Source organism: Perca fluviatilis, chromosome 8, assembly GCF_010015445.1.
Source record: "Perca fluviatilis chromosome 8, GENO_Pfluv_1.0, whole genome shotgun sequence".
NCBI lineage: Eukaryota > Metazoa > Chordata > Actinopteri > Perciformes > Percidae > Perca > Perca fluviatilis.
In genome coordinates, this window is record NC_053119.1 from 28,319,383 (window position 1) to 28,345,584 (window position 26,202).

At 41.4% G+C, this 26,202-nt stretch overlaps 1 protein-coding gene across 3 annotated transcripts in view; it reads right to left on the minus strand.

Moving 5' to 3' along the window:
• The window catches only part of tspan9a (tetraspanin 9a), a 187,968-nt gene that overhangs the window by 124,635 nt on the left and 37,131 nt on the right, over window positions 1–26,202 (minus strand). For all 3 annotated transcript variants that reach the window (XM_039808623.1, XM_039808622.1, XM_039808621.1), the window contains one exon: window positions 9,291–9,356. The gene's annotated coding sequence lies outside the window, so the exon portion shown is untranslated. The remainder of the gene's footprint in view (window positions 1–9,290; window positions 9,357–26,202) is intronic.

Sequence of the window (26,202 nt, forward strand, 5' to 3'; positions counted from 1 at the left end):
TCCAAGAGGGAGCCTGTATTGCCATCGTTCTGTTGTGTGTTGCGTGTTGTTGTCTGTCACTGGCTGATCTTTGCTACATAAATAAAAATGAGCAATGTTTAAATAATGCAAAAACAGATTTGACACTCAGAATTACACCCCACGCTCAACTTGTCTGCCACCTCCCTCCTTCAAGCAGACGGTAATTTATTGTCTCCCACTGCCATAGCAGAGTCAATCAATAGCCAATTAAAGACAGGCATATAAGGTCTCCGGTGGCCGTCAGCGCATGAGGTGCTGTTTGGCCGGGGAAATAAATATGTAAATGGTTCACTGGCAGAAAAGCATAAGTCAGTATCTTTCAGCGAGCACAACAGGAGGGATATCAATAACACTCCCCACACACGTACACATCCAACACCTCCCTGTACTGTGTTGCAAGGCCACCAGTGGTCAGAGAGGCCCAAAGGGGCTGTTACCCCAAGGCTGAAGGCTTGTGAGACGTACTTGTGCGTGTCCTTGTCTGTCAATATAACTGAATGATATACCGGTTGAAGGGCTGAAACATATACAGTGAAGAACATACACAGTCAGACCCAGAAATATTTGGACAGTGAGACACGTTATGTTATTTTAGCTGTTTACCAAAACATATTCAAGATACAGTTATATAATCAATATGGGATTAAAGTGCAGACTCTCAGCGTTAATGTGAGAGTATTTCCATCCAAATTGGAGGAAGGGCTAGGAATTACAGCTCTTTAATAAGAGAATAATTGGTAATTGGACAATTGACTCAAAACACATTGCAAAAGCAACCCAGGAGAAGGCCTGCATGATAAATTGTTATAAAATCGCGATCTCGATTCAACCGGTTCACGATTTAATTTTTAAAGGACTTTGATTTAAAAAACATTTTCGGCTTTTATTTTGGTAGGACAGCTCTCACAAAGTTCAGGGCTTTACCCTCAGCCAATGACAAAGCGCCTTTTAGCCACGTGTTTCACTCGTCGAGCGAGCGCAGTAGTTCGGAAATAAACCAAATGGATATTGATGAAAACCCAGGTACTAGTTACGAGAATCAGCCAACCACATGAAGTTGTATATTAATCTGGTCCTACAATAACTTTTAGGGCCACCTAAAGCATTTATAGATACCTTTTTTGCATAGAATACCATGCTATTCAAATAGCCTAATAATTGTTGGCATGATTTTATAAATCATGTTTTAAGTGAACCCTTAAATGTGAAACAAATGTGATCTGTGGATGGATATCTTAGTGACTACATTACCTATAGGCCAGTAGGCCTACCATCAGTGGGGATTTATATTTGCTAATAATACGTTGGAATCATGTTAAGACTTTTTAATTTTTGAAAAAACTTTCAAAAATTAACAATAATTTGGAGGCCCCCCTGGATTGACTCGGAGGACCCCCTGGGGGTCCCGGACCCCCTGTTGAAGATCCCTGATTTAGCCTATTTAAAGCCATATTCAGTGCGTTAAACTTCTATTTTTGGTAACCTACTTGAATGGCCAGTTGAATGTTAATTCTATAAAAAGGAAAGCAGTTAAAGAGTGTGCTAAGAAATCATTCTGTTTTTACTTAAATTGGCAATTGACAAACTCCATTTCTCTAGAGACTGAAGCTGTAGCTGCAGCATGTTGATTGACATGTTTTAATTATGTAAAGACATGTTCAAGGAGCCTGTATCAGGGCCATATTTAGCTCAGTGTGTTATATGTAACTATTTTTGGTAGCCTACTGTACCTAAATGGCCAGTGTGTACTTTATTTTCTGTATTCATTGAAACCTCTATGTTTACAGGCTTGTGGTGATGCGCAATGTGCTATAGGTGCCAAAAAATAAATCTATGTTTGGTACTGCCAATTTGTTTTATTTTGTCATGGTTCATGTGTGAAAAAAAAATTGTGGCAGAGAATCGTGATATCAATTCTAAGCTTAAAGAAATCATGATTCATATTTTGCCCCGAATTGTGCAGTCCTACCCAGGAGTTTTATAAAGGAAAGAAGTGGAAAATTCACTCAATCACCAGATCTCAACCCGATCGAGCATGCATTTGCTTAAGACAAAACTTAAGGCAGAAAGACCCAAAACAACTGAAGACAGCTGCGTTAAAGGCCTGGCAAAGCATGACAAAGGAGGAAACCCAGCGTTTGGTGATGTCCAGACTTCAGGCAGTCATTGGCTGCAAAGGATTCTCAACAAAGGATTACATTTTTGTTTTATTTATGGTAATATTAATTTCTCCAATTACTGCAATGAGGAGACTTTCTATATAGATGGATGCAATTCGTACACATTTTCATAGGATATTTTTGTTCAACCCCTTTGAATTATAACCTGAAAGGCTGCACTTCAATTGCATCTCAGTTGTTTCATATTAAATCCAATGTGGTGGCATGCAGAGCGCAAATCATGAAAATCTGTATTCAATGTATGCAATGCTTTTGGATGTAAAGCAACATCTACCCTGCTGAACAACCCTGTTTCCAAAGGACCTCAAAGGCCTCATTGTCCCTCTCTTTCTCTCTCCGTCTTTTTCTGCTTCACAGAAACTCTCTAAAACCTTCCATTGTGAGAAAAACAGACAAGCAGAATACAACTGGTTCCAGAGATGTAGTTATAGATTCAATCACTGACAAAAGAGATTTGAAAAAAAGCCACAGAAGGATGCTGGATCAGCAAGGGACAGCACTCAAACAATAGTTTCCCTGCAGACAACATTGCAAAACACGGAGGACATTGAGGCTATCCTCTGTTTTTGCATTATCTTGTGTTGCTATGTAAATGATGTATACGATTTGATATGCAAACACAGGCTGGAAGAGCCGCTTCAATTAAGTACAAATGATCATAAAAATAATTATTTGTTAATCCTTTATTCACAATAGAAATCTTAGTTAAAGCTTAGAATAAAATGGAATTGGCATGATCACATTCCCATATTTTAGCAATTTAGTAGACTCATTTAGCCTAATTACAAATGTTTGATCTGAGACCAAAGGGTGTCCGTAATCTGCTGCCAATGCTTAATTAAAGCAGGAAATCAATAAAAAGATGGCACGATTAACAGGATGTTGATCCTTCAAGGAGAAATTCACTTTATCATGACAAAGGATTTACTGAAATTAAGGGTACTTAAAACCATGCATTGATCAGTTGAGACATTGAGCAGAGGAATATAACTGTGTACATGTACTTAATTTTGCTGAAAAATGAATGAGCTGAGGAGTGAGCAAAGGAGTTTAAACGGCCCTCTCGCTCCCATTGCTTTTCTCTTTATACATCTATGGCCTTTCCGTCCTGTGCACAAGCATCAACGGAGTAGTGTTGTGTGGCTCGGTATGAGGCATGACAGTGTACGAACAGCCGATTTTCTTTTAAGCTGAAATTTAGACGTGGTGTTCTGTCAGGATTAAGCTATGACCAGGCAAATTTATGCAGTATAAAGCTCCAGGCTAAAGCAAGATTTATACTTTTCAGCGTGTCTTACTTTCTGCGAGGGTCTGGCTCGGTCCGCGTGACGTAAATGACGTCATCTGCCCATGTCTGCGAGAGTGCGGGCTTACTTCTGCGCAGCCCAAATGAATTGGCAGCGCCGACTGTACACATAGCAAGCGCGCCTACTGCGCATGCTCCAGCTGTTCCGGTCCACTTGGTAGCTTATGCTACAGTGCTGCTCATGAGTATAGGAACCCATGCTTAAGTTGACTAAAAAGAGGAATAAAAAAAAAATACCTACAGATTGGCGTGGTTTTATTTCAGTTAGCCTAATAGCTGGTTGGATTTGCATTGAGAGATGATTTTATGGAAAGTACCCCATGCCAATCTCTAGGTATGGTGAAGGGTATGTGATGATGTGGGGCTATTTTAATTCCAAAGGCCAAGGGAACTTTATCAGGATGCATAGTATCCTGGATCCATGAAATAACTAGCCTTTAAAAATAAAAATCTGCCTGCCTCTATGGGAATTTAACATATGGGTGTTTATACTTATGCCCCCTGTATTTTAAGGAAGAACATTTATTTATTTATTTACGATACATTATTCATTCGCAAAGAAAATTGGTGTTCTCAAAGGTTGGATTTTTCCTCATTTTTTCAATTAAGGCATTAAGATAAATTTCCAAAAGATGATTTTTGTATTCCTCTTTTTAGTCAACTTTAGCAGGGGTTCCTATACTCATGAGCAGCACTGTATGCACCTGTAGCTGGTTTGCCAAGAAGAAGAAGAAAACAAAAGCAGCAGCTAAGAGGCTACAAACAACTACAGCGTGCATCGATGGTCATGTGTCATTGGCTGTCAACAGCTGAATGGAAACAGTACCAGGGATCCAAAATGGGTTCGTACCTCAAACTCTGACTGCACCAAACTCCGGCAAAGTTATTAAAAAGATAAAAAATCTTGTAATAAGAAGATATCGGGAAACAAATATTTGTAATACATTAAACCAAGCTAAATTAATATGGGACAATAAAAATAAGCCAAAAGGGCTTCTTTGTGCTCACCTTAACATACGCAGTATGCTCCCTAAACGTGAACAACTAAACCATATCCTCAGGAATTCAAATATTGATATATTAGGCCTATCAGAAACTTGTCTTAAAGAATCATCTCCTGAAGCTGGTGTTGTTTTCCCTGACTACAATGTGTTTAGAAGGGACAGAGGTAAAGGAAGAGGTGGGGGTGTATTGCTGTATGTGAAAAATTATTTGGAGTGTTCACAACTAAGTGTGCCAAGTGAGGTCAAAATTGAAAATGTTTCAGTAAAAATGTCCCTCTCTGCAGAGATGACTTTTATTTTGGTTTGCCTTTACTGTCCTCCATCAGCCAAAGTTGACTTCTATGAACAATTGCAGGTATTACTTAAACATCACACAACACACAACAAGCCCACTGAAATTATTGTAATTGGAGACACTGTGAACTGGGACTGTAAGAAAGATAGGAAAACACTAAAGCATACAATGGACAATCTAAACCAACCAACCAACAAGGATTACAAAATACTCTAAAACTAAAATAGATCAACTTTTCAGCAACAGACCTGAAAGGATAATTAGATCCTACAATTTCTTGACTGGTATCTCAGACCATAATATTATACTTTTTTCCAGGAAACTGTCCAAATCGAGGGTTAATAACGATTTTCCTAACTCCACAAATAACAGGTCTCCTTATGAGGTTATACCTAACAGCCAACGACAAAATGTGACAACAGCCCTGTCATCACTGGACTGGGATACAATCCTGTCTGGTGACAATCCTGAATTTTGTAGGAGTAAATTTATTAAATCTGTGAAGGACGTTATCTCAACCCATTCGAGTAGAGGGAGATATAAACGTAAAAAGGTGCCACTTGCCATGGCTGAATAAAGAATGTAAAAATCTGATGTCAGTTAGAGACCTGCTATTAAAGCAATTTTTGAAATCAGGTCTAACAACAGACCGCCAGAAGTTTACTCATATGCGAAACAAGATAACAGAGTCTGAGACGGGCCAAAGCTAACTTTTTCATTAAAGTAATAGAGAACGCAAACGGCAATGGAAAATTATTATGGCAAAACCTAAATAAACTGCTTGGCCGACAATGAAACAAAAACAATAAGGAAATGGAGCTGCAAATTAATGACTTGATTATTAAAGATCCACTTTCCATAGCCACTAATCTCAACAGTTTCTTTATAAATTCTGTGAAAGAGATTACACAGCATTTTGCGTCATCTCTGTGTTCTGATAATGTTACTGATCTACATCAGCCTGTATTCAAAATCACTGAAATTTCAGACTATGAAGTAACAAAAAATATTACTGGTATGAAAAATTCAAAAGCCCTTGATGCATTTGGTCTTAATACACATTTCTTGAAAGAGTACAAGGACCCTCTTGTACGTCCAATTACCCATCTTCTTAATATGTCCTTTAACCATTCTATAGTCCCTGCAGATTGGAAAGTGGCTGCAGTGACACCAATATTTAAATCAGGTGCTACAACTGAAATGTCCAATTATAGACCTATCAGCATACTTCCCGTTATATCTAAAATAGCAGAGAAGTGGGTAGTCAGACTGTTTACGGCCCATCTAGAAAATGTCCAACCTTCATTACATCCATTACAATTTGGTTTTCGGATCCATCACTCCACTGATAGTGCCCTGTGTGTGTTGACAGAAAACATAAAAGGTTTCCTTGACAAGAGTCCTTGTGTCGGGGCTGTCTTCTTAGATTTTAAGAAAGCCTTTGACTCTGTAAACCATCAGATTTTAATATCCAGGCTGACTCAGTTTAACATCTCTGATCAAGCACTTATGGTATGTATGGTTTAAATCCTCTCTGTCCCACAGGAAACAGTATGTGGTAGTAGATGGTGTCAAATCTCCCCGTTTAGATTCTGGAGTTGGTGTCCCGCAGGGATCTATCCATGGGCCAATTCTGTTCTCACTTTTTATCAATAACCTACCAAATTCATGTCCAAACGTCTTCTCGCAGATGTATGCGGATGACGCAGTGATTTACACACAAGCAAAAACCGTCCAACAAGCAGCTGCTGATCTCACAGATGCCCTATTCTATGTGCAGGACTGGCTCAAAGATTCATGCCTCATGTTGAACACCAGAAAAACTGTGTGCATGTACTTCTCAAAACGCCAGATCGAAGTAACCAGATCCAATGTCTTTATGAATGGAGTGGAACTTGACGTGGTCTCAGAATTTAAATATCTTGGGGTAGTCCTTGATCCAACACTTTGTTTCAAAAGTCATGTAAAAAAAGTAGCACAGGTAGTCAAATTTAATCTTCAAAATTTCCGACATATTCGAAATAATTAAACCATGGATGTTGCTAAAACATATTTTTATTCAATGATTATTTCTCATTTTGACTATTGCTTGACTACCTGGTCTCTTGCTTGCCCCAAAACACTTGCAACCATGGAAAATCTCTATAAAAAGGCATTAAAAACACTTGATAAAAAAACGCTATCCCACCACTATTGTCATGTTATAAAAAAACATAGACTATTGGATTTTCGAAATATGATCAATTTGAAAATGGCCTGTTTGATATACGAGGTTCTACACTCCCTCGCTCCTCCACCATTGAAGGACTTTATCAAATCTAAAGAAAATTTGCAGAGGACCACTCGAGCCTCTACTAGAGGAGACTTGATAATACCCCACAGGCGTACCACCTTCGGTCAGACGGTTTTGTCTGTCCGAGGTGGGAACCTGTGGAATAGTCTTCCTCTAACATTGAGAGAATGCCCTACATATAGCTCGTTTAAAGCTCAGTTGAAAAAATGGCTATGGGCAAACCAAAGTTGCACACATTAGTGGGTATGTTGTATCTTTTTCTGAATTCTTTTTTATTTTGTAATGTGTATATGGATATTTGAAGTTGAATTAATTTTTAAGTCTTATGTGAATACTGTATATAGGGCTTTTGTTAATTTATTGATAAACAATGTACTCACTGTAGATGTAAATTTTATTATGCAATGTTTTGTGACCTGTGGGATCTTAGCCCGTGGGACTACGGATGGAAATTAGCCCTTGGCTACAATCCGGCATGTTTACATGCATGTATTCCATGTTTGTTCATTAACATGCACTGTCCCAATCAAATAAATAAATGAGAAAAAAAAAATGGATGCTTGTTTTGAAGAGAGGTTGTGTAGGGAAATCAGCCATTAGCCACATTTATATAATTAATCTTTAAAGGAATACAAAGACCAGCAACTGCAACCAAATGGAATACCAACCCTACTTACAAGATCTGGTCCCGTTGCCTGCAGATCCTGCATTCATATGCAGATACGTATCTGTTTTTAAAGATTAGCCTAAACATTGACAGTTCAATGTAAAAATGTATCTGACAATCAATTATTAATCGAATAAAAACGAAAAAATACATTTTTTATTTTTTTATTTTAATTTTTCTCTATATATTTTATTTAACTGTTTACATGCCAGTGAAACATCTAACTATTTGATCAGATATTACTAAAGTTTCTATTATGAAGAAACAAAGAATTCACTCGGACATGAAAATTCCATAAATATGATGCCATGCACCATAACAAATACCCAACTAATGGATAATGAAATTTCTTGGCATCTATTTATATAATCAATTACATTGATTAGTTAGTGCAGCCCTAGGTAATAGTGTTAAATAATATCTGGTTTCAAATCACTTCAAATGGTAACATTTGAAACGTGACAGTTGGATTACTTGAGTTTATCTTATAAGGGCTGTGGGAATACTTCTGATAAATAAAAAAATAAAAAGTGGAAACTAAGTAAAGAATCTGAGTACTTCTTCCACAACTAGGACCAAACTGTCATTGGTCAGGAAGATCCAACAAGGTCCTGTTACTTATGAAGAGGAGGTACTTGAGGTGGGACTAAATTTAGTTTTATAACTACATACTGATCTCTCTGGTAATAGAAACTCCTCCAGAAACAGTGAAACATGGTTTGAGGGAGAAGCATTATACTGGAAAATAGCTGTCTCTCAAACACATGCATACTGTAAAGCCTTGCGGGAAGACTTCAAGGTTTTGTGTGTTTCACATTATGCTCTCATGATGTGCAACACACAAAACCTTGACCCCTTCAATCCAAACCCCCTGTGAATAATCTCCTGCCGTGGGACTTTACACCTCGATACGGGGCCTCTTGAACACTCATCCCCTTGCGTGAGTAGCATAGCAGCCTCTCTCACCCTCTGCCCATCTCTGTGTCTCTCTCGCTCTACATTCCTCCTTCCACCGGCTCTCCCACCGCAGGCGCCGTCCGAGAGCCTGACAGTTCAGCCCTGCTTTGATCTCAAGGCACAGGTTATCGGTTGCCTGGCTAATTTTAGTTAGCCCCTTTAAGCTTTGCTTCTCTTTAAAGAGCAGGTACCATGCAGCAGGGCGTTCTGAGTGGTATCAGTGTGTGGCACCTACACTTTGGAGGGAGAGGGATTCACCCTCACGTCTATGAGGGTCTACTGTAATCTGGACAAAGATTACCCGCTGTGCGACATCTGTCTTTTTGGTAAACTCTGCATGCAGGGCCATCCCAGGTGCAACAGTGTGCCGATTTTAAAGAAATATTTGAATGTGTGCTGAAGCGCTTTTCCATCCGAGGAGCCTTGTCGGAATAAACAAGAGCAATACACATGAGTTGTTTGAGTAGGAACTCTATCGAATCCTGTTGGATCCTGTTAATTAGTTTAATTTTGATGCAATGTTAACAGATTGTCATAGCAGATGGCAGGTGAAAGCAGAAATCTTACCTTTTTTAGGAGGAAGAGAAGTGGGAGGAGCGATTGTCTGCACCTTAAACTGGGAAGGTCAAAAGTCTGTAAAAGCAAACAGTGAGTCGGTCAGTTTCTGGTCTTATCACTGGAAATATTGTTATGTTCATTTTGTTTTTATTTATTTACAGCTTAATTTATTTCATCAGTCAACTGGTGAGCATTCCCCTACCAGCTGATATTCCCTGCCTCCATTACCCCCACTCCCATCAATTATAATTTCCCAGGAAAAAAAAAAAACCCACACGAGCACGGGGCAATGTGTTGAGGTGAAAGGGCGGGTCTTGAAAGCAAATGCGCCTGTCCGTTTCACACCTATGTAGCAGGGCACATATGCAATTCTCTTTCTTTATCTTTCGATGCCGTATTTGTCGAACAAAATACTGAGATCAAACACACGCTGGGGTACAAAAAACACACTGACAAAGCCAAGGGAAAGCTACAGAGAATATCAAAGCGCTGGGCTTGCTCTCCAGCATGAATGATGGTTCTCCAGGAGCACCAGGAGCAGAAGGTGTCTGCAGGCTGATTTAGCGCCTCAATCTCGTACAAGAGGGGTCACTTTTCTCCCCACAGGAAGACTTACGAGGGCACAGCTTCACAGCTTTCATTTCCATTTTATTGTGAGGAATGGTGGCTAAAGATTCCCTCTATCTGTTGCAGGAGCTCTTGGATAAGCTCATAGAAAGGGCAATGCCAAAGGGGCTATTTCTGTATGGCAAGGTCATGTTTTCTACAAGGATAGCGGTGGTAGTTGTATAGGTCTTCAATTCCCAGCACAATCTTTTGAAGGTTTATCCTTCTGAGATTTGAGAAGAGCTGAAGGGTTCATGCGTACGCAGGAGGTTTCGGGGTGGAGTACATTGCAGAGACAATGTCCATTCAAGCGCAATGTCTGAGGCTTCTGAGCTTGATTGATAGGAGCAATGAGTTCACTGTACCCTACCATCGCCTTACTATGCTTGTCAGAATTGTCTTACTTTTTGATTTCCCCCAATCTTTTCACAACCTCTTTTCATTACAAACACATTTATTGTATGATGGCGGCGACAAGACTGAATCAATTGGCTTCAGCGTTTTCAATTTCTATCAAAAGATAAAACATCAAAAAGACCTAAGGTCAGACGGAGAGTGAAAAGCACTGAGTGGCTGTGTGGGCAGGCTAAACAGGAGAGAGGAACTGAAAGACAGTAAGTAGTGAGAGGAGAATGAGCACACTGTGTGCGAGTGTGGAAGGAGGTGAGGACTGATAGATGATAGGGAAACAAAGTTAACAAGAGGAAAAGAGGAAGAAACCGAGCGATCAATCGAGCGAGCCAACGCGTCAACCGCAGTACAGAACGAACACAACCAAAGAGTGACACAGCAGGCAAAAACAAGACAGTTCGTTCCTCCTATTAGCGGGCACAATTAATTAGGGCTCCATTGGCGCACTGTGTAACAAGACAAATATAATTACGTTACATCATTATTCCTCATCATTACGAGCTTGGCTCCTTCCTGTTCCCTTGGGGACTGCGGACAGCCGACTCTAAACAGTGGCCGTGAAACGAAAAAAAAAAAAAGATGGCTGTCAGCATTCATTTAGCACAACGCTCGCACAACATTTCCACAGTAAGTCACGCTCCAGAGATGGATGTTGGTTTCTGTTCATCAGGCATCATACAGCGGAGTCAGTAATGTTCCTATAGCTATAAACAGACTGTAATTTGGCTTGAGATGTGATCACTCACTCCCTATGAGCTATATTTACCATCTGTGGCCCTTTACCCTGTTTGTGTGTGTATACAGCGTTTGGAGCATGTGTGTATGAGTGAGTGTGTGCCTCTGTAACATCCTGCAGCAACCATGATGATAGCTAGTTATCTTGAGAGACATACATGGCATTCTGTTTTACACTGTGGACACAGGGAGTCTTCTCGCAGCTTCGTGGGTGTTTGCACAGCAGCATTAAAACACAATTCCTCAAGATCCGACAAGAGAAGTAAGATGGCCATGGCATTCCAGCACACACAGTCCTTTGTTCTCGAGATGAATCAAGAATGTACAAAATTGAATTTAACACTTAGAGGAACACTTCAGGCTCTCAAGGTGTCATTATTTTTTTTATTTTTTTAACAGACTGGAAGTACACTGTGTGGCCTTGCATTGACGGCCGCGAAAACAAATAACCTTGTTTTAATAAGGAAGCAAGGGGAGAGGCGTTTAAAAGCCGCTGTTGTGCTGTGTGCGGTAATGGTGTATCATTTGTCTCATGAGAGAGAGCAGAGCTCTGCAGCTGTGGCATATACAGACCCCACACAGCTGTGAATGAGGCGGTGTCGGCCAGCGCTGGCACACATCGGGAAGTCAGCTGAGAACGACTGGCTCTCTCTGAGGAAGACAAGTGTTCAGGAAATGCAGTGCTGTAGCCGGACAAGCCTTGAGGGTAAAACTTATTGTAAACAATGGCTCTGGATACGGATAGCGTTCAAGATGAAAATGTTAGTATAAACGGTATCTATTAAAAGATTTTATACAGTCATTAAAAAAAAAGGTACAATTGTCTGACAATAGCACTGCAGGCTATACTGCTCATTAGATTAATTCATTTGTCTTTTTTTTAGGCAGGGATGCCACAACTCCAGTTACGAAGCCTTTACTGAAATTAGTGTGAAGCAGGCTGTTTTGGCTTTTTTTGTGAGCTTGACTGTGCCTCCATGAATCAAGCCATCCTAGGTTTAACACCCTGCAAGGATTATCAACATGCTGCAAAAAAGCGTGCCATCCATTCCTCAATCTGCTTTTCTTGCATAAATTGGGAGACTACAATGCTTAAATCTCTTTTCCCTGTGCAGTTTGGGTAAGTGACGGCGAAATTGAAATGACAGCACATTCGGGTAAAATGAAGGTATCACTTCTTACGGAGATTACAGGCTATTGATTGTTCCTTGGCTAAGCCTCGAGGTTCCAACCGTTGCCTCACAGCCCTGCATGTGCGGATGTGTGTGTGTGTGTGTGAAGGTAGGCGCAAGAAATCTACTGTGTACTGCAGTTGCCATACTGCTGACTCCGCTGTGTTAACATGGCCCTAAGGGTAAACCAGAAGACCATCATCTGTAAAAATGACTCTGTATACCTTCCCCCTCCTTCCCATTATTTCCATCTCTCTCCCTCCCTTCTCTCTTTTCCTCCATAGGATGTTTGCGCCATACTGTATGAAAGAAGTGGACGGTTTCTACAACGGAATTTACTTACCGGAAAAAATTAACAGCCGACTCCCTAAAGTGTCTTTTTAGTACAACCGAACGCTGAACATTTTTAGGCAACCAAAATTTTACTATGGACCTCTTTCACAGCAGACATTTTGACCGGTCATAGGAGGAAAAGCACAGCTGGAATTGATAACCTTAACAATGGCTCAATTCCATCAAGTGTCCCAGTAAGCTATTTCAGTGAGTCAGCATGCCCAATACCAGGGCCTCTCCTAAGTGGAATGCAGCCATCATTAATGGTTGTGAACACACCTGTGCTTTTCCTACTATGACATGTCAACATGTCTGCTAAATTTTTCGTAAAAAAGTTAAACGGAAAACAAAAAAAAAAAAAATCACCTAATTTAAAACCCGCTGGATAACGCATTCCTAAGCCTCTATCCGGATTGACAGGTCGCTGTGGTAGCGACTTGTCAATCACAAGGTAGTCACGCCCTAAGGCATCCTCTGCTTTATTGACTATTTTACTTAAATACCATAATTACTACCATTTTCATAATTTACAAAATGATCATCATGCTGTATTGAAGAAGAAGACCGGAAACTAGCGATTGAGACAATCAACTCATTATGAAACTGTTTACTGAGTTAGAAGTAGGCTCATTTTCCCATAGACTTCTATACAATCGGACTTCTTTTTACAACCAGTGTAGTCGCCCGCTGTTGGCCATTAGAAAGAATACAGGTTTAGGGCACCTTCGCATTTGCTTCACTTTTGCAGACACGGAGGCTACGTCCACTTCTATTATACAGTCTATGGTTTGAAGCCAAAAGATGTCCCTTCATATCTGCTCAGATCCATCTCTTCACCATCATTCACTTCCTGTATCCTCTCCTTTGCTCATGACAAAGTTTCTCAGACCAAAGCTTCCCCACAGTATGTGCTGTCCTGGCTTAATCCCGCTCTAACAGCACCGAAGGGGAGAAAACTCCAATTTCCAAATCCACAACAGCTGCACTGGTAAGATCGGGACGCTCAGTCCCTTGTCTCTTTGCATTGCCGTCGTGCCTCGGTCTCGCCCGGTTTTGCTTCTCCACGCCATTGCTCACAGTGGGATGGGGCATGAAGGGCATGACGCCTCGACCCAGGAATGTTGGAAAGGAGCCAACACAGATCCCCTTCCATGGACCGTGGATGCTTGAGAAAACACGCACCTCCATCCAACACACGCACACGCACACACACACACACACACACGGCTATGTGTAAATGTAAAAAGGGATCTTGAGCTGAAGCAGCTAGCTTAACTTTGACTATACTTTTCTTTACTCTACTGTCCGTCCAGCCCTGTATGGAAACCACACAAATCCCATCATGAAATTTGCATGACTAAGGCGCAGGTACTTAACAGAGTGAATTGCTGTGTAATTCAAGACAGTGGGCGGCTTGGCCAAGCTCTGATTGCAGACTGATGTGTGTGGAAGTCAAGTTGAGGGGGGGGGACCTCAGGGCCTGTCAGTAAGCCAAACTGTGTGGCATTGCTTACTGATGAGATACATGCCTGGAGATTCCTGCAGAAGCTGAATCATACGAGTCGGGACAGAATTCAATGAACAGCTTTAACCATGCAATTACTTCATAGAGAGTGAAAAAAGCTGTCAGCATAGCTACAGTACAGAGCACATCTTTGATTGCAAAGAGAACAGAGAGCAAATAGAGTTTGGGCTGTCAATGGGCTAGGATTCTAATAATGGACTAGTTTCCATTGAGCTTGCTGGTACATCTTCAAATTCACATTCTCCGTTTTCCCAAGAAGAAAGCAATCATCGCCTTCGACTGTGCATTATTGTACTTTGAGTCACAATGTATCACCTCTTCTTTAATGGCCAATTCAGATGACAATAGCTGCTTCAACACGTTCATGCCTTGTTTAATGTGATGTTACCTAGATCACTGCAAAGGGACACACTTATCGCCGCTGTTCGGCCAAAACCTTGTATGTCCAAAACCGTTGTTTTTCAGATAGTCGATAGAGAACAACTTCTCATTTGCCATGACGAACCTGTCACATTCACAAAGTTACACATTCATACCTAGAAGCTGCCCAGTAAAACCAGTCTGATCTGCTGGCCACTGAGCAGGTTGAGGGAATCTCAGTGGTGGTAATGTGGCACTGCTCTTTCTCTTTTCCCTACCCAGATTTTACCCTGTCTGGGGATTGAACCCGTGACCTTCTTAACCTCTAGGCCACCACTGCCCCCAAAAACCAACTGATGGAGGATTAGGTGAGCAATAGCATTGATTTATTAAAAAAAATAAAATAATTAAATTGACTTTATATGGAGATACAAGGTTTCTGCTCGACAGCGACAATATGCAGTTGCTGTTAGAAAGGGTTCAGGGGTCAGCTGCGGGCCAAGGTTCATGGTGTGCTGGTGAGGAAGAGTTATGGCAGCTCTGCTCCATCTCATCAGCCCGACTGCCAACTCACACGACATCATTTATCTGTGAAAGCCTCGCAGTTGAACGCACAACGCCATGGGTGGGCAAATCATCAGTACGTCTGCGCTACCACTTACACTTCAAAGTGACGACTGTAGAGTAGGCCACAAACTGAGCTGACATGAAGTATGGGCCACCGCCAAACGTGATTATATAGCTGGCCATAGTAATGTTATTAAGGTCGGCCTTTTTCTGTATGTGAGGTGTGTGTGTGTGTGCCTTTTTCTGTATGTGAGGTGTGTGTGTGTGTGTGTGTGTGTGTGTGTGTGTCTGTGCATTGCATAATCAATGTGGGCTCCTTCAAACAGCCAAGAACTGGAGATGGATGAAGCCAGACTAAAATTAAAACGAGCCAATTAAAAACTCCTCGTCCAATAAGACTCCCACATAAAAAAGGCACAAGACACAAACAAGGACAGGGAATAAAACTTATATAACAGAGATTTGGTTAAAACCATTTCACAGCTACATTCTCTTTGTAAGGGAACAATATCTTTTTTGGTTTAAAAGTGAACACTTGCCCTTCAAAACGGTCTTTAAGTTTAGCTTTCCAGCAGGATATGTGGTGCCCGTGGAACAGCTCTCATTGGAAAACAGGTGGCACGGAGCGAGCAACGTTTGAAGAATAGGGAGGTACTGTATAAAGAGCCCTCAGGCAGGCTTGTTGTGATTATCGACGATTAGTCCCTCATTGGGCGAAGAAAGGAAAACTAATCTCCAAACATTAAAACTGGCCTGTACACCCTGCAGCAAGGTTCTGCTTTGTCATCAAGACGGCAAGAGCTGCTTAAGTGCTAAATGCTTTCCATTCTTCCTCTTTTTGACACTTATTGGATATCCAATACAATTGCCCTGCAACAATACTGCCTTCTGAAGCTTACCGTTGTATAATTGTGTTAATACGATGTCAGAGATAATGTTAATCTTGTAGTTTGTGGTTTTGTTATTGTGTCTCCACCTTTGAGGGAGGAGTAAAATATAAGGTACAGGTTTGGCCCCTACATATCTCAGGGTCAGTGTCTTCTGCTGTAAACTCTGGTACTGTGTGTTTACAATAATTAATTCTCCATGGTCTCAGTGTCTGAGATGTGTGTGTGTGTGTGTGTGTGTGTGTGTGTGTGTGTGTGTGTGTGTGTGTGTGTGTGTGTGTGGGATGTAAATAAACAGATGGACTGAGAAGATGAATGCAGAATGCAAAATAAATTCCCGAATGAAGCACCAAAAAAGATTCAGAGTTATGACAAGTGTAACAGAACAAGTCATTATATCAATAGAAATATACTGTTTAATGAGATGATTTCCTAATACATGAATCCAATTCTCTGGAGTCATTTGTATGGAACCCATGGCAGATATATATGCCATATGCTAATTCCACATCATCAATTACGTGTTATCAGATGAATCCAACAACTATGTATTATCATTGCAGACCTGTGCTTTCACAGCAAGCCTGCAGACTGCCAATGATGAACTGTAACCATTCATCCATGTTAGCTTGTCTACAGCTGCACAATCCAAACCCTCTGTTTTTTTTACCGACAGCCCATTGCCAGGTTTTCTGTGTTAAATGCCAGTTTATCCTACGCAATGTTAGCTGGCACGGCTGATACTTTGCTTTTATTTGCACATACAGTAATAAATGCCAACTGTGAAGGACCAAACATTCAGTCCTATAATAAACCTTACAGCATTCACTCCCCAGCCTTTTGTCCCAGCTAAAGTACCTAACCTGATGCAAAAGGCAAACATTTGGACTACTCTTGTTTGCTTGCAGTGATGAAGCTCGGTCAAAAACACTTGGAATTTTTTATTACAAAAAGTGTGAAGAAGATTCCTGACACCTGATCCTCACACCCAAATGCATATAGAGATTGAGGGCTGCAGAGCTCCTGAATGCAACAAATCCCAAGGTACTCAACCTTCCCCCCCGCGGCCCTGCTTCAACATATTATCCCAGTTTTCCCCTTTGCACCCCCCCACTCCATACCACTGTCCCCCTGTGGCCCTGGCCAACCATGACTTTAATGTACAAGAGAAGGTTTAGAGTCTCAGGGGAGTCATGAGAGCAGATTATCACCTCAGCCAGTAGATAAACAGCAGCCATCATGTACAATCATCACCAGGGGATTGGACTGGGTCCAGGTCTGATGTCCCTGGTGTGTGTGTGTGTGTGTGTGTGTGTGTGTGTGTGTGTGTGTGTGTGTGTGTGTGTGTGTGTGTGTGTGTGTGTGTGTGTGTGTGTGTGTGTGTTTGCGCGATTGCTTGCTTGCCTACGTGTCTAGGTTGCCCACGTGAATACGGTTTGACTGTGTTCATCACAGAAGCCATGCCAAGTTGGTCCAGCAGGCTCTAGCTGTTGTTCCTCTGTCCTCGTCCTAGAGGAATTTCCTTCCTGATCCGGCGTGCAATCAGAGTCATCTGCAGTGTCCACCTTGCCAGAATTCTTCCGTCTCCCCCAAACGCACACAGACATGCTACAGCATCTGTTAGGATGCACTCATGCCAATGAGAGGTGCAGCTGTGCACCCATCAAGCCAGAAACACATTTTTGGAAACACACTCACCAGAGATCACTTCGCACAGGGGGATTGGGAAGTGAGCAAGTGTTCCAATGCTACTGGGGTGAGCTGTCACCACCCATGACCTAACAAAATCCAGCTCATCATTGAAAAAAGCCATCTCATCACCAGTTGGCAAAGTTCACCGTCTTCGGTTCTGCTCAGCTCAGGATTTCAAAGGCTGCCTGAGATTCCAAAAGAATCTGAGATATGTGAGGTATGATTGATTTGACTCAGATAGGAAATGTTATACTTTCGAATGAGCCTATTCACTTACTGATTTAGTTTTTTTATTAGAAGCATAACCATTTTAATGTGAAACCAAAAGACAAGAAAAAGCATATTGTTCCTCCCTTTGCTGAACATGCAAAGCCTCAACCCCTGTGCCCTGACAGGGCGACAGAGTAAGTGGAAGACACATGAACAGATTCTGGATGAATGACAGAAAACACATCAGTGTGATATGAGATGTGGAATAAGTGGCTCATATCCTCCGTGCTAATATCCAGAGAGTCAGTCTCCTCTAAGTAATGCCATACTGGATTTATAGCTGATAAAACCTCCATTATTTCATTTCTCTCCCAGCGTTTTAAATGAAGGGAATAGACAAGCTGGTGGTACAGTCTTAGAGAATTAAAGCGGGGGCCGAATGAACAGGGAGGAGGGGAGTATGATAAGTGCGGACAGGGAACAGCGAGCAGCAGATGAAATATGTGCTTGGCAAACATAATTAGCAAAAATGGCCGTCATACACTCCTATCCCTCTGCAGTGCAGAGAACAAAACCCCTCTACTGACTGTCAAACACAGATATAGCAAAAGCAATCCTACATTTTCTCATCGTAGCACTCTATACATCTTGAGAGGGGATTATGTGCACACAGTAGCTATAGAAAAGACCTTGCACACAGTTTTGCAGCAGCCCTACAGGGCATTGACAAAGTGTTCCGAGAACACAATGATCTCACCGCTTTGTTCCACAGTGTAGTTCTGTCATTGTGCAGATGAAGTCCTTGTGGATCCAAATCAACTCCAGAGCTGCCGTTATTTGGCCCCATTTTGGCCTAATTCCACATACGGTACCTCTATTTAATGCTTAATAGCTTCTCGTAAACATTACAGAACCATGGTTAATGGCTTAAATTAGAGTTGAAACTTGTACCGTTAAACATATCATAGGGCTGGACCCGAATATTCGAATATTCGTTCGGTGGGTTGGTATTCGATTAGAAAATTTGACATTCGAATATTCGGGTTTTTTTTTGTTTTTTGCACAACCTGGCATCCCCCTCCAAACGGTTCTCATTCGCGCTTGAACATGTTCGAAATATAATACTCTCTTTTACAATTTTCTTATATAGCCTAGCCATTTTAATAGGATGGACAACCCAACCTCGTTATACTTAATAAATGTATTTCCTTCTTCTTGGACTACTAAAGTGTTCCTGCAACGGGAGTATTCTCTGGCTAGTGCGCAGAACAGCGCAGTTTGCAGGGACAGAAGTGCATGCCTGAGCTTGTATTTTGGGTTAAGCTGCATTGCTTTGACATTGTGGAAAATAAAATAATAGAAACAAAATGTATTATCCTTTTTACCCATTATTATCAATCTAAATTAATCTACTGCGAAATATAGGAGACTTTGAGATTTTACTGGGACGTCACGTCACATGCCCCAGTTAAAACGCCCATGAGTTGAACGTCATTACCGTCACGATTCAGCGAAAAGAAGACAAAGATGCCGAAGACTTCATCTGTGTGGGAGAACTTTAAAGTAAGTGAGGACAAGACAAAGGCAGAGTGTCAAATATGCAATTTGAAACTGGCCTACCACAACAGCACATCAAGCTTGAGAAATCACCTGAGTTCTGTAAGTAGAACGAGCTGCTTTTATCCGCCATTTACACGTGACAAAAATGTGCACTTAATTTTCATGGAAAATAACGTGACTTGCGAATAGACTACGGCAGTTAATGACGAACAGTAAAAACGTAGCCTACTGTAGGAACAGGGGACTGTGTCCTGCAACAACAAAGCAGTTGCTTCATCTCGCTTGTCTCTTTCACCGTGAAAAAAAGCTGCCTTCAGGTGCAGTTTGGAAATGTTGGTTTCCCCCGCCGCTGCGGCCGCCACCGAAGCTTCGAATATTCGCTGTTGAAAAGCACCAAAGCTTCGAAGATCAAAAACTGGTATTCGGTACAGCCCTAATAAGCATAGTTTACTTGGTTTATTCATCTCCATGAAAATATAGGACATAGAATAAAATAAATTTAAAAATAATGTGTGTTTTGTGTTACAGTGAACCTACTATAATATGAATTGTATAACTTATTATAATGCAATTTTACATGTAATGGGTCCCAGGTTACTTATCCACAAGTAGGGCTGAACCATTAATCGTTTTCAAATGGAAAATCGGGATTTGAAAGAATGCGATTAGCTAATCGCGAAGACCGCGATTAATCAAATGTTTGGTGTACCATTTGGTTTAACATTTTGTATTCTTCTTTTTATTATTATTATTATTATTATTATTATTATTATTATTATTATATCTGTTTTTTCGCAAGATAAAATCCTGGAATAATGTTACATATCACAGATTGTTTACAAGAATGTCTTATTTTCAATGGATTTTTCATTAATTTGTTATTACTTTATTTAACATGATTGTAGAAGATGCAATATGTAGATGCTGCTATTGAACTGAGGCATATCAGAAAGGTCAGTTTACAGGAAAGTACAGGTTTTTTATTGGAATAGTTTTTTTTTATTATTATAACTTTTGCTTTTGTGATAAATGTTCTCTGACTGTTCAATGTTCAAAGCTTATTAAAAGAAACACGTACTGCTGGCAATTCATATCTCTATATGTATGCTCTCATCCTTGCATAAGAATACAGAGCAGTTTTGATGGTTATAATGCTCCATGACATGTTTTATCTGTTAACATTTTACACGGCAGTTAGTAGGGTTGTGTGACTCTCCACTGGTCTCACGACTCGATTACGATTATCCTGTCAACGCTTCGATATCACGATGCATAACAGTGCGTCACCTCCTCAATTTTATTATATATTGCTACACATGGTTTTCATCAACAAATTCAAGCAGTTAGATATACATGTATATATATACAAAATATATATATGAACTCCACTTTTTATTGTTTCTGCTCTAAAAAAAAAGACATTTCCTGAATGTGGTGCAGTCTGAACACAGCAGACAACAGACAAAAGGCAAAAACAAAAAAAAAGCAGCAACTGGAAAACCAACAAGTAACATCAGTACTGCTAAGGAGTGTCAAAATTAATCACTGCATCGATACATGGCGATGCGGACCTAGGCAAGGCAAGGCAACTTTATTTCTATAGCACAATTCAGCAGCAATGCGATTCAAAGTGCTTTACACAAGACATAAAAACAGTTAAAAATATCATACAAATTGGTAACAGATGAAGAAACAGTTATATAATAAAATAAATGAATAAAAAAATAAAATTTAGACGATTCTTTATCGACGCAGTGACAGGCCATAATCGGTTATTGCCTACGCTGTACCTAGGCGTCCTTCTGTGTGCCTCCATGTTTTCAGATTTAGTTTTCTCTAAATTCTACAAATTGTTGATACTGTGTTCTGAAGTAAAACTTTTTCCCTATTGGTAACTGCTACTTCATTTCCAAAGCGCACTAAATTATTTCCATCTAACACATCTTCTATTACTGGACTGTTATTATCTGTTGTCTCATTTACCCATAATGTGTTATGGGCATTAAATTCCCCACACCAAGCCAAAACTTGGAAATTAAAACACCTCATAGGCTTTGGTCACGGTATTTCACAAATCCACAAGTATAACCCATATTTCACAAATTGTAAGTAAAGCTCCTTTGGGAGAACCTTTGTCTCAAATTCTACCAAAAACGATTTCAGTCATCTTTTTCTTGAACTCCCATCTGTCATACTTGTAGCACGTTTCACTAAACTATTCCACACCCTCAAGTTCTCCATAACTTCCTTCTTATTAACACTTAGAGGTACTCTGGGAATTACCCCCTCTGTTTCCCATCTCCTAACTACTTTGGCTACCTGGAGTTTTAATCATTTTCTTTGCCTTCTCCATCTGCACTTAAGTATTAAACCCTACTAACAAGTTTGCACCTCCCAAAACTCTCCCGTATTTCACCTCTCCGACTTGCCCTCCAATGACTTGTGTTAGCTTTAGCGGATCGACTTTCTTTGAATCGTACCACTGCATTAAGCAATCCTGCCTTCGGGTCCCTCTCTGCCCTCGCTCTCCGTTCCACAGAATCAGCCGGACACCTCTGGCCTACAAATGAGGTGGTTAACCACCTTCACAATCTCCCCGCTGAAAGCAGGTTTTGACAGGCAGAATACGTACACAGAATGTAGGCCTATACGTTTTCATATCATGGATAATCTTTCTGTGTGTGCATTTGTTTGTGTGGGCGTGTGCAGACGCGGAGAAAGTCCGACGTGTGCCTGTGCCGGCCCCCATATTTGTGAACGTTTGTGTGTAATGCATATAGGAACATCTTGGCATTGCTCTCAAGCCCCCCTGCAGGTGTTTAGATCTCCACAAATCCCCACTGGTCCTTCCCAGCTGAGACAGGGGCACAAGGCTCGCCCTCGCCTTCACGTTTCCTCTCCCCTTTCATTCTCTGGGCCACGGCCAGGCAGGAAAGAAAACGCTGCCAACCCCAGGTGTCAGGCATCCGCTCGGCCCTGTGTCAGCAGACACAGGAGAACGTGAGAGGGAAGATGAAGTGCATGCCGACAAGAATGAAGGATTTAAGAGAGGGAATTTAAGAGAGACAGAGCAAAGTGGGAACACTGAGGTAAAAACAGCATAAACCAGGAGGAGGTAAGGTGAGACATGGACTCAAACAGAGATTTGAGAGGAGAGGAAATTGAGAGCGAAGTGGCAGTGACTCAAAGAAAAAAAAGAGAAGAGTGTATATTAGCAGTCTACAAAAGGAAAATGAATAGGTGACCTTCGATCAATTAATTGGTTGCACTATGCACCAAAGCCAGAGGGTTTTAACTGGTCTGGTCAGACATCTTAAGTCTGCCCTCTCAAAACAAACAAAGACACAATCACATCCGCTGAACCCTCCACAGGGACTACCATGGGTCTGTAAGTCCTCCCCTACAAATGGAAGACTGGACTTCATATAAATTCCCAGAGCACCAGCAGGCTCCACTAAATAAGAGAGTCTGAAGTCAGATTGCATTGCAGAGACGCAAGGGAATAACTCCTGCCGGCATTGGTATTTGTAGCTGTGTGTTTGTGTGTATCAAAGGGGACAAGTTCTGTGTGACAAATTACAGATGCACATGAAACACCAGCTTCCTGCAGTTTGTTTTGTCTCCCTCAAGTCTCTCAAAAGATCCCGGCATTATTGAGGCTTGCAGTTGATAAGGGCTGAAATGAGAAATAGCTTGAGGAAGTGCGCCATGGCGGGGACATTAATACTGGAGCTCACTGCTGGATGGATACATGGGTGCTCTGATGGTACACTTTAAAAAAAAAAAAAAAAAAAAAAATGGAAATTGAAAAAAAAAGAAAAAGAAAAAAAGAGAGAGATATACATTGGGATTCATTGATCAAGATGGAGGGGAAGGAGACAGGAGAGTATAAGAGGGGAACTCACAGCAGTAAGCTTGGTAGATAACAGCAAATTGGAGAGCCCTGCATGTACAAGGTCACGTGATTGAGAGCTACATCATCTGATGATGAGTGTTGAGCGGGCAGCCAGAGAGCTAGAGAGAGAGATTCTTCCACTTCTGCAGCGGAGGAAAATCCAGTTCCCAGTCACGTCAACACATCATCACACAACCTGTCCTGCACACTCTCTCTCTCTCTCTCTCTCCTTCACTCTGCCCTTATCTTTTAACTATCCATTCGCAACAGGAATAACAGGATAACAGGATAACTTTGGGCAGAGACGACACATTTCAAGCCCTCTTTCTTAACGCCCCCCCCCCCCTCTATGTGGTTCTTATTTATCAGTGCACTGACAGACACAGTGAAGAACAGAGATGTCTGGATCCTCTCCTCTTATGGCTAAATCATGTTGCGGATGGGACAGGACGTCTCCTGCGGCTTCGATTACCCCTCGAGGATTGACGAGAGTGACTGATGGGCCCGAGTCAGTCCAATGCTGCCTATTTATCTCCCTGCATGAGGAGGACATGAGAGAGGAAAAACAAATAGGAAATTGCAGGGATGCATTGATAGATCCACAGCGAGACTGTAAGCACTTTTCGCATGTGGGAGTCTGGAAAGATGGAGGTGGCTTGCAGCAGTGTATTTTTAATGACACGCTTCATGGTTCCGATTTTAATGTGCCCCGCTAATTATGATATTGCCACGTTAGCCTTTTTTGAGCTATTCCATGTAATGGGAGAGTGAGAGAAAGAGCGAGATGGAGACACAGAGGAAGAGAGATACGGGTACGGCACACTACATGCGAGTGTCATTCCAGTCTGTCGCTCGGCAAGGGGTAGTGATGAATTAGGCGCCTTGCCGTCTCCCTGGCATCTGGCCACTGTTTGTCCTTTAGGTGTCCTGGTGACCAAAATGTTTCTCTGAGCTCACCAGGGGCTATTGAGGGGGATCTAGACACTATGTGCTGTGCAGTACCTTATGTCTGGGACTGGGGTGGCTATTCTTTCTCCAGATGTTCATGTTTGTATATAGTCCAATATCAAAAATCACAAATTTGCCTCAAGGGGGCTTTACAACCGCATACGAAACCCTCTCTATCCTTGGTCACCAGGCGTGTGTGTGTCTGTGTGTTGTCTGTGTATGTGTGTGTGTGTATGTGTGTGTGTGTGTGTGTGTGTGTGTGTGTGTGTGTGTGTGTGTGTGTGTGTGTGTGTGTGTGTGTGTGTGTGTGTGTGGGACTGTTCCTCATCGGAAAAGATACATTTTAAGTGTCACCTTCATCTTTCTGTCTTATATCCTGCAAATTCTCTAGGGTGATAGCAAAATAAAGCCTTGGGCCAATAACCTGTTGGAGCTATTAAGAAGAAGGAAATAAATTAATGCAAAGATGATTTATGAAGATGTGAAATCTTCCCAGAGGTCTAGAGTTTGGCCTGGAACAACCTACTAGAGGATCTCCTGAATGGCAATTGAGTACAGAAGTCAGAGTATAAATCATGGGGTTGTGAATATCCATTAAAATGCCACACAACAGTGGCCCCAGATGGTAGGCAATTGTATGGAAAGCTACACATGGTACAGAACATGCTTGTGTTTTGAAGGAGGACTGGTCTGTATTTGTTGTGTGTGTTGCTAAAGGGGTTATGGCATTCTGTGCGTGACAGAGATGAAAGTAGTGGCGGCCGCGTGATGACAGAAGGTACACACTGAATAAAGGCTGACTCAAAGTGTCAGGAACGGGCCGATCCCTCATCATTCACAGCCCACTTTCTCAACGTTGCTCTCTGCAAAATGCCAGGTCTCTTCTTCCACACCTGAGCGCTTAGCTTTAATGCATATAAATTCACTGTCTGGCACTGACACCCAGGCAAGAGATTAAGTGCCAAACTAAGAGGGAGGTTTGCATGAAAAGCCTCATCCCTGTGTAAAACAGGCTTACACTTTAACTGATAATAACAACACATTTAAAAAGGTTGCTGGGTTACTTAGCGTAGCATTTTTGTGTTGCTGATCAATCGTTCCACTGATGTTATATGCCAAAAAAGCAAAATGCCTAAATTATTTGCAGAAGACTGATGCCATCTATCAATATTTAGCTATAATTTAATTTTGCTCAGCTTCTAAACTGAGTAGGTAGGTTTGTTTTGATCTCTTTTGCCTGTCGGCTAAATTCACGGTCCGCTGCGCAATGATTTGTACATGCCAACTGTTAACATGCTGGCTTTGCGAACAGGGCTCGCAAAGGGCTCGACATTAACGCTTGACCGTTTGACTGGGGCAATAAACTCTGTGTTTCGGGCAATTGGAATGCCTCATGCAATTGTCCGATTAGGAAAGTAATCCTGTGAGTGAGAGCCGCTGCTGCTACAAACTTGTTCAGTGAGCTAAAACCCAGGAGCACAAAAAGCCAGCAACAGCAGTGACACTCTTTCCGTTCCAACCCTTCACAATAATAGACCTAGACACAGAGGCTACACTGCTCTACGGTTAACCTGATACCCCTTTCACACCCATGGGTGTTTGAATGGGGTAACCCTCCTTGATCTACTTGGCCTCGCGAACCAGGTCGCCAGGTTGGTTTGATCAGTGTAGACTAGGGTCGATTTCAATGTGAATTGCGCATAGCCTGAGTCTGTCCCAAACGATTATTTTTTAAACAATTAATCTAGCAATTATTTTTTCAATTAGCGCTTATTTTCCCATTGCTCAATAATCAACAATTTACACAAAACAAATTTCAATAAGGTTCAAATATGTATTTATTAAAATTGTTTAACACTGCACTGTTCAAGTAAAAAGAATTTGTAGTGCAAGCTGAAGCCAGATGTAGGCTAGCAATCCAACCACAAAATAAAGTCACTTTCAGGAGGAATACAAAAATAAAAGTAAACAGAGCAAGTGCAAAAAGAGTAGCCTGTGTTTGCTTTTTTTAACAGTAGGT